At 40.8% G+C, this 9,902-nt stretch overlaps 1 pseudogene; it reads left to right on the plus strand.

Annotated features, from left to right (window-relative positions):
• The first annotated feature begins 6,594 nt into the window (after window positions 1–6,594).
• Window positions 6,595–9,474, plus strand: LOC107154295 (annotated as a pseudogene).
• The last annotated feature ends 428 nt before the right edge of the window (window positions 9,475–9,902 follow it).

The following is a 9,902-nucleotide window of genomic DNA, read 5'->3' on the forward strand; positions in this document are numbered from 1 at the left end:
AAAACAATATAAACAACATCAGGGAATTCCCCTGCTGGCTACTAGTGTCAGAGACAGAGAATCACTAACATCATTCATAATTTTTTTTAAAGTTACTCTAACACTTTGAATAGAAGAATAGTCTACAATTTCTGTTGTTCTCAGACTGAAAATTGAGAGATTATAATTCTATAATCATTTGACAACAATCTGCATAATGTTTGACTTTCTCAAAAAATAAGTTACCAAATTGTATATTCCCTGAGTTTAATATCAGACAAGTCCAAATTGAGGGGCATCATATAAAATAACTGGTCAGTTCTCTTTTAAAGGATCAAGGTCACGAAATGAACAATCAAAAAAGGCTGAGGAGTGTGGAATAAGGTGGGGAAGGTGACAGTGGGAGGATTCTTCAGCCTTACAGATCACAGAAGATTATAGAAGACTGAAGAAACATAATAACTAATTGCAACATGACATATGGATCTGATTCTGAACAACAAGAAACACAGAGACAGATCTGAATGCACCGTATTTAATCAAGTAATTAAAAATAATGGTATGCAAGTTTAATCATTTAACAAATATTCAGAAAGCACATAAGTGGAACAAATGGGGAAATTTCAATAAAGTGTATGGGTTAGATCACTGATGTACAAACTTTTTTGTATAAAGTGCATACCAGTAAATATTTAAGATTTATTGACCACATGAGGTTTCTATAGTATGTTCTTCTATCCTATTTTTAAAGACCCTTAAAAAATGAAAAATTAAGTCAGCAAAATGGTGCACACTTGTAATCCCAGGTATTCAGGAGGCTGAAGCAGGAGGATTACAAGTTCAAGACCAGCCTGGGCAATTTAGAGAAACCCTAACTCAAAATGAAAACAAAATAGGACTGAGGATGTAAGTCAATGATGCCTAAGATGAGTGAGACCCTAAATTCAATCCCCAGCATGGTACAGGAAAAAATAGTGAAACATCTGTTTTTAACTCGAAGGTCTTACCAAAGATGCAATAGGCCTGATTTTGATATTTATAGTATTGAACTGGAATAATAATAGGGAATTTGAATGAAGAGTGTATAAGAAGTTGTAAAAATATTGTACTATCTTATAATTTTTAAAGGATGTAATTATTTCAAAATGAAGAGCTTCAAGTTAAATAAATAAATAAAATGAAAATTATGATCAAACTACTCACATGTCCAACTAACTAGCTCATACATAACAAATACAACAATAAAAATACACACAATACTCTTTTTACTTCCTTGAACCACTGCCTAATGCTCTTCCTCTGTATGGACTGCTCTCACCTCCTCACTCATCCCAGAGGCCTTCACAGGCAGATCCTCCCTACACTTCGAGCTGTCAATCCAAGGTCACTTCCTGAAACAAACCTTCCCCACTGTCACCTTCCCCACCTTATTCCACACTCCAAGTTTCTATACCTTCTTTCTTAACAGAAATGGCAGTGGTAATCAAATGCTTATTGGTGTAACCAGTTATTTCATGTCTGTCTAAGTTTCAAGGTATAGAAACTTGGAGTGTGGGATAAGGTGGGAAAGGTGACAGTGGGGAAGGTTTGTTTGAGGAAGTGACCTTAGATTGACAGCTCGAAGTGTAGGAGAGCAGAAATCATGGCTCTCCTCTTCAATGCTGTATTCCCAGCACCTAGCTCAGGGCTCTGTGTACAGCAAATGCTCCAGACAGCAGATGGATGACAGGTGGGGTAAGGAAGTTCTTCAATGTGTCACTAGAGGAAGCTAGAACAAAGAGACAGTATCAGAGATGGACTAGAAAGTAAGTTTCTCATTAGAAGAAATAACTTACTAATAACACTGTCCAGTGATGGAATCAGTGGCTTTCTAAGCCTTTACAGAAGCTGAAGGCCATCTTTGATATAGAAAAGATCCAAAGTAACAGGTTAGTCTTACATCATTTTCAAGTTTCTCTAATTTTATATTCTGATCAATAGTATTCATAAACAGTTACAGGACACTCACATAATATACTAATTAATTAATTGCAGAATGACTATGAATTTAACAATGTTTTATAAAAAATACTATCATAAAATACAGGTAGAGCAATGTGACTAACAAGATCAACACTGCCATTTAACAAAATTAATAATAAAAGAGAAACAAACTTATCAACAGGGGAAAGGGTAAGTATGGTGAAACCATAAATTGATAAAATTATATGCAATAAAAGGTAATTACTTAAACAGATGTGCTAACAATATTAACTATATAATGTAATCTACATACTGCCTAATTAAATATATTTTATATTATACAAAACTATTTTTATTAAAATAAAAGAAGTGATCATATGCTTGTTCATATAATTCTGAGAACAAACTTAAAAGCAATAAGTGATATGACATCCAGAACATAAAGTCCATGTTGGAAGAAATAGATCAAAATATAAATAACATTTTTATAATGATTATACAACAAAAGTCAAACACCCACTGATATCTTGGCTTACAGAGATCCTCAAAGTGAGTAACTAAAATATTGCCAGCTCTTCTTCCAGTGTGCCTTCTGAGATATAATCCTTTAATTAAAATAAATTTAAAACTTTCTTTATTTAAAAAAAATCTTTTTAAAACTTTCTTTTTTAAGTATCTTTATTTAAGATAAATTTGAAACTTTCTTTTCCCCTAGGAAATCATTTTATGATATGTAGATTACATTATAAAGTGATCCTGTAAAAATATTTCACTAGGGCTGGGATTGTGGCTCAGTGGTAGAGCGCTCGCCTAGCATGAGCGGGACCCAGGTTCGATCCTCAGCACCACATAAAAATAAAGGCATTGTGTTGTGTCCATCTACACCTAAAAAATAAATATAAAAAAATTTCACTAAAGTTTTAACTAAAAATAAACGTATTGAGGTGGGTGTGATGGTGCAGGCTCTTAATCCCAGCAATTTGGGAGTCTGAGGCAAGAGGATTGTAAATTCCAGTCCACCCTGGAAAATTTGGTGAGATCCTGTCTCCAAAAATAGGCATGGTGGTGCACACCTTTAATCCCAGCGATTCAGGAGGCTGAGGCAGGAGGATTGCAAGTTGAAAGCTGGCCTCAGCAACTTAGTGAAGCCCTAAGCAATTTGGTGAGATCCTGTCTCAAAATAAGAAATTAAAAATGGGCTGGGGATGTGGCTCAGTGGTTAAGTGTCCCTGGGTTCAATCTCCAGTGCCAATAAATAAACATATTGAAAGAAATTTGTTTTTCAATACAAAAAGCAATGAAATAAACAAGTATTTCAATTCAATTTGTATTTGTAACATGTGACTATCACATCATCATTTAAATCCAAATGCATCCTTTTAAGTACTATAAGAAGTCTGTGGTTTTAGAATATTCACAAAATTCTACGAACATCAGTGCTATCTGGTTCCAAAACATTTTCACTGCCCTGTAAAGAAACCCAACCTATATTTATTAGCAGCACTTCTTTTTTATTTTTATTTTTCTGGTATGAGGAATTGAACTCAGAGGCACTTAACCACTGAGCTACTTCCCCAGCTCTTTTTACTTTTTATTTTGAGACAGGGTCTCACTACGTTCCTTAGAGCCTCACTAAGTTGCTGAGGCTGGCTTTGAACTTGGGATCCTTCTGCTTCAGCTTCTGGAGCTACTGGGATTACAGGCATGTGCCATCACACCTGGAAACTCTTGAGTTTTAACTCATCAAATTATACATTAATTATGTGCATGTTATATCAGTAAAGATAGGAGGGAACTATGTTAGAAGATGAGAGGACAAGCTATAAACCAAAAGTATTTCCAAAACACAGAGAAAATATTTTCAAATCACTAGGCAAAGACTAGTACCTAGAAAACAAAGGATTGTAAAAATTCAACAGTAGAAAGAAAAACTAAAAAAGGATAAAAGACATGAACCCACAATCACCATCACCAAACAGGATACACAAATAGCAAACAAGAATATATGAACATTAGTCATTAGATAAATGCAAATTAAGACCAAAATAAATCATTAATAAACACCCGTCATTGTTTCCGGAATGTTTGGGTCCTCACGAAATTCATATCTTGAAATCCTAATCCACAATAGGATATTGAGAAATGGGGCCTTTAGAGGTCATTTGGTCATGAGAGTGGCACCCTCATGAATGGAATTAGTGCGGTAGGAAAGAGATGGCAGTGAGCTCCCTATCCCCTTTTCTCAATTTCCACATGAAGAACAGAGGTGGAAATCCAGCTCAGGGAGTTTATGCTGAATCTTTTTCCTATGGGAACCAGAGGGTCCTTAACAATTACTTCTACTCTGTCTCAGCCAGTGTTTACCCTGTGAACTCAGGCACATCTGGAAGTCACTTTCCCAAAACAGTTAAAGAGAAGTGTGGATCCAGGGGTGATTCAAGACAGAGATTCAGAAAGTACAATCTGTTTTTACTTGGAGTTTGAAATAACCAGTAGAAGAAGATGGGGAAAATTTTCCAGACAGGTGTCACTTGACTGGGGATAAGGGGGTGCAACCAATTTCCTTCTGAGCTCTTTGACTGAAGGACCAGCTGAAAGAAATTGGGAAGATGGAGACAAAAACTCACATTTGGGTGGTGGGCATGCTACAGGACACCTGCTATGCACCATCCTCCCAAGAGTGGTCTATCACCCCATCCTAAAAGTAGAACTCTGGGGAGACACTAGAAACCCAGATGGCAATCCCCAATCAACATCTACACCGCCCTAGAGGTATAAGGATTTAAGCATTTCTGAGTAAATACCCCAAACAAGGTCCAAAGTTCAGCTTTGAACTCATCCCCAGAAGCCAGAAATTCTGAAATAGACCTCTGCACCACTTCCAACCAAGAAAAGCAATGATCTAAGACATCTAGACAAAATCACAATAGACGGTACTTTGAGTTCCATACTCCTAGACTGGCAAACAGAGGAGCTGAGAGCCATTTCAACCATCTATATACTTGCGATCTATTCCAGCAGGCAGAATAGGAAAATAATCACAAAAGGAGACAGGGTTTAATATCACCCAGCCTCGGCCCCTTCTAAGAGGCTCATAGCCCAAGAAGCAAATGATAGAAGGGAAGTCTAGAGTAGGGTGCAAATACTTAACTTCAGTTACCTCAGTTGGAAAATTTAAGTATTTTTTAATTAAGAATTTCTTCTTTTCTTCTTTAGTATTGTCAATTTTTTATTTGTTGTGCTGAATATATTTGTTGATTAATGTGTGTATATATACATATATATATGTGTGTGTGTGTACACACATATATTCCTAGTTTTTTCTCCTATGTTTTACTTTTTCTTTTATTAACCCTTTACTAATCTGTTTTTCTAAGAGGTAGTGACCTTTTTTATTTCTTTGGTTTTTTTTCTTTTAATTTATTGGGTTTTTTTTTTTTTTTGAGAGAGAGAGAGAATTTTTTTTTAAATTTAATTTTATTTTTTTAATATTTATTTTTTTTTAGGTGTAGATGGACACAACACAATGTCTTTGTTTTTATGTGGTGCTGAGGATCGAACTCGGATCCTGCCCGTACTAGGCGAACGCTCTACCACTGAGCCACAATCCCAGCCCCAGAGAGAATTTTTTAATATTTATTTTTCAGTTTTCGGTGGACACAACATCTTTTATTTTATTTTATTTTTTTAATGTGGTGCTGAGGATCAAACCCAGCGCCTTGAGCATGCCAGGCGAGTGGACTACCCCTTGAGCCACATCCCCAGCCCCAGTTTTGTTTTTTGTAATTACAGGATTAGTATCTCCTCTCAATGTAGTGTTAGAGACTGGACATAGTAGCAAGTTCAAATTAAGTGAAAATATTGACACCAAGATATGTGCCAACTCAGGGCACATAGTAAAGAGAAAGCAGCTCACTAAAAATTTCTGGATGTAAAAGTAGAAGAGAGAATTATTCCAGAATCTGGGTAGAAATACTAACAATATGAAAAGTCAAGGGAATAAACCATCACAAATAACTCACAACTGACCCCGTGTACACTATCGTAGAGGAAATACTAAACAAATAATTTAGTAGGTTGATAATTAAACTGTTCAGGGAACTAAAAGAAGATCTAAGGGATAAATTAACAGAAAAATAGGAAGTGAAAGAACATTTGAATAAAAGATTCTGAAAAAGAACTAAACAAATCTTGGAAATAAAAAACTCAATGAATCAAATTAAAAATTCAGTTGAAAGCATCACCAATTGATTAGACCATTTGGAAGACATATTCTCAGACCTTGAAGACAAGTATATAATCTTGAAAATAAAGTTGACAATAAAGAAAAAAATGTTAAGAGATCATGACCAGAATATTCAAGAAATCTGGGATAACTAAAAATCTAAGAATCGCTGTGTGTGGTGGTGCATGCCTGTAATCCCAGTTGCTCTGGAGGCTAAGGCAGGAGGATCAAAAGTTCAAAGCCAGCCTCAGCAGCAGCAAGACACTAAGTAACTCAGTGAGATCCTGTCTCTCTGTAAAATACAAAATGGGGCTGGGGATGTGGCTCAGTGGTCCAGGGCCCCTGAGTTCAATCCCTAGTACCAAAAAAAAAAAAAAAATTAAAAAAAATCTAAGAATCGAGGCTGCCGCGGACCGCCCTTTCCCAAGATGGCATCGAAGATAGGTTCGAGATGATGGATGCTGCAGCTGATCATGCAGTTGGGTTCGGTGCTGCTGACATGCTGCCCATTTTGTGGCTGCTTTAGTCAGCTCATGCAGAACACCGAAAGGGCCTGAGAAGTGGGTTGCAGTGATGTAGGAAAGAAGTTGGGGCCCAGAAGTTGGAACTCTTGGACTGGGAGGAATTGGTGCCTTGAACTTGGGAGGGGTGCTATGGTCTGGGCATCTGGCCAGATCTGATACGGTGGTTCTAGCCATGAGAGGGGTCTTCAATTGAGGGAGCAGTGGAGCTTGGGGGGAACTCAAGGGGTCTCAAGGCTCTTCCCGGTTTTATTCTGTCCTCATTGCTTCTCGGCTCGCAGGAAGCCCGACATCCCAGTGCCCTACCCCTACTTTGACATGGGGGCAGCCGTGCTGTGTGCTAGCTTCATGTCCTTCTGAGTGAAGCGGCGCTGGTTCGCGCTAGAGGCAGCACTCCACCTGGCTATTAGCACCTACGCCGCCTACCGCCTACGTCGGAGGCTACATCCACAGATGAAGGGGACTGGCTGAAGGTGAGCGTATTGGCCCCAGAAGGGGGAGCTTCAGACCAACTCCCAGGGCACTTAGTAGGCTTGCGTGGTGTGTTCGTCAGATGTGTATCCTGGGAGGACAAAGTCCTTAGACTTGTGTAAAAGGGCAGAAATGGAAGATCCTTAAGCGAGCACACAAACCTCCCCTTCAGTGTGTGGAAACTGAGGTCCAGAGATGGGAAAGACTTTTTACTGAGATCATATTACATCATTCTTTGGTAGGATCAGAACCCAGGTCACGTATTCTAAGAATCCTCTAAACTATTAGTTTAGTAATCCCAGATTTATACATCAACAAGGACCTTGGTGAGTATCTGGTCCAACCATCTAATTTTATGAAATGTAATTAATCTTAGTGCAGCATTTAAACCCGTAAATGTCAGAACCTATGCCAAGCACTACAGGCTTAAAGGTAAGGTTGGAAAAGGACTGATTTCGCAGAAGGGACTGTCAGTCCAATAGGGGAGGCAGATATGTGTACAGTTACAGGAGGGTGAGTTCAGCCCTTCTTCCCTCCCTCTCGCCCTCTCTTCCTTTTTCTGACTCTGTTCTATACACTGTATAGAGGAAAGAACACCGGCTGAGTCTCCAGACCTACCGGATGGGGAAAGGGGCAATGTGTGGTGTCTGAGTTCTGTCACTTACTTTCAGTAGGACTGTGGACAATTTTCTGAACCCCTTTGGGCCTCAGTTTCCACTTCTGTAAAAAAGAAATATCTATCTCTGCTGTATCTGTCAACCACACTTAGAAATAAGAGGGATTATCAGTTGGAATCAGATGTGTAGAGATGGGCAGTTCTATCTCTGGGAAGCCAGGAAAAATGTGGTGGTTGCAGTTTCTGACTGGAGTCTCCTTGTCCTGGCCTTAGGTTGCCATTATCGTACAGTTGCCATTATCGGTGGCTTTCTGGTGCTAGCCAGCGGTGCTGGGGAGCTATACCTTCGGAAACCCTGCAGCTGCTCTCTTCAGTCTACCGGCCAGGTGTTCCTGGGCATCTACCTCATCTGTGTGGTAGGTTGGGTTTCTAATGTTTGGAGGTGCCTGACTGGGAATGAAATGTGAGCTCAGGCCTGACAGAACCCAGGAAGATAGTCAGAACAAGGGCTTGCTGATGGCCTGGCTGGCAGTGGTTTCCCTGGACAGCTTCTGGGCCTCACCAGCCCTCCAGGCACCTTAGAACTAGCTGAGAGCCCTTCTTCCAACATTAAACCCACCAGGTAGAGAAGTTGGATTGACCATTCAGTTCCAACCCTGAAAGACAGGAGAACAAGATGGGGTAGTTTCTCTTATGGGTTCAGCCTCTAGAGGACTGGGAAAGTGGACAGAGGAGAGGTTTGATGGGATTGAGCTAGGACTCTGCCACCTAGAGCTGATGGGGTGTACCTTGGGTAGTCGGTCATGATTCTCCTTGGTGCTAGGGGAGGCCAGTGTGGAAGAGTACATGAATAGGCCCCAGGTACTTGGCCTCATCTTAGTTGCCAGGTATCAAAACCCTTGTGCAGGACTCCATGTGCGATTCCATAGTATATTCGGAGGTGGGACCCCCCCAGTGTGACTGTGGATATATACTTCCTTCCTTCAGAAGCCCCAGGGGGCCAGGCACAGTGCTGCACACTTGTAGTCACTGTTTCTCAGGAGACTAAGACAGGAGAATCACAAGTTTGAGGCCAGCCTTAGCAACTTAGGGAGGCACTGTCTCAAAAAATTTAAAAGGGCTAGGGGTATAGCTCAGTGGCAGACTGTTTGCCTAGCATATTCCATTCCCAGCACTGCAAAAAAAAGGGGGGGGGGAGGAAATACAGCTTAACCTGCTGGGGCCCTGTAGTCAGAGAGGGAAACAGATCCTACTTTCAAGAGTCCCCATTCTGAGAGAGGACTTAGTGGCCCATTTTGCAGTGCTGATTTGCAGGTGCCATCCCATGGGTGGCCTTCCCCAGGTGGGCATCCCAGCCTGTTGGAGAGTCTTAGAGGATGGTATGTCTCCAGGCCTACTCACTGCAGCACAGCAAGGAAGACGGACTGGCATATCTGAACCATCTCCCAGGAGAAGAGCTGATGATCCAGCTCTTCTTCCTACTGTATGGCATCCTGGCCCTGGCCTTCTTGTCAGGTTACTATGTGACTCTGGCTGCTCAGATCTTGGCTGTCCTGCTGCCCACGGTCATGCTGCTCATTGATGGCAACATTGCCTACTGGCACAACATGTGACATGTAGAATGCTGGAACCAGATGAAACTCCTCGGCGAGAGTGTGGGCATCTTCGGGGCTGCTGTCATTCTGGCCACTGATGGCTGAGTTTTACAGCAAGAGGCTGATATGGGCACAGGGAGCTAGTGCTTCGATGGCCCTGTTGCTGTTTATTTATGCTTCTTGGTCTGTTTGATTCTTTGGCTCCCCCCCGCCTTTTTTTTTTGGCATAGTGAAGAGACAGGTCTCTTTTTTAGTTCCTGGCTTGTCCTTGGGAAGGTGGGATCCCTGAACTCAATGCCTCGTGTTTTTTTTTTTGTTGTTGTTGTTGTTGTTGTTTTTCCTGTTTGTTGAGAGGAGAGCTGAGGCCAGCTGCTTCCTGGGTCCCTAGGAAGGGGAGAATTCTTGAGAAGGGAGTGAGGCAGGGTGTGGGAGGCCAACCTTACCGGTGACTGAGTTACACTCCCCAGCTGGGTGCTGAGGCGCTCAGTCACAGAAATGGGTGTGTCTTGCCTCAGCCCCATGGGTGAAGCTAT

This window comes from Marmota marmota, unplaced genomic scaffold (assembly GCF_001458135.2).
Source record: "Marmota marmota marmota unplaced genomic scaffold, marMar, whole genome shotgun sequence".
Lineage (NCBI taxonomy): Eukaryota > Metazoa > Chordata > Mammalia > Rodentia > Sciuridae > Marmota > Marmota marmota.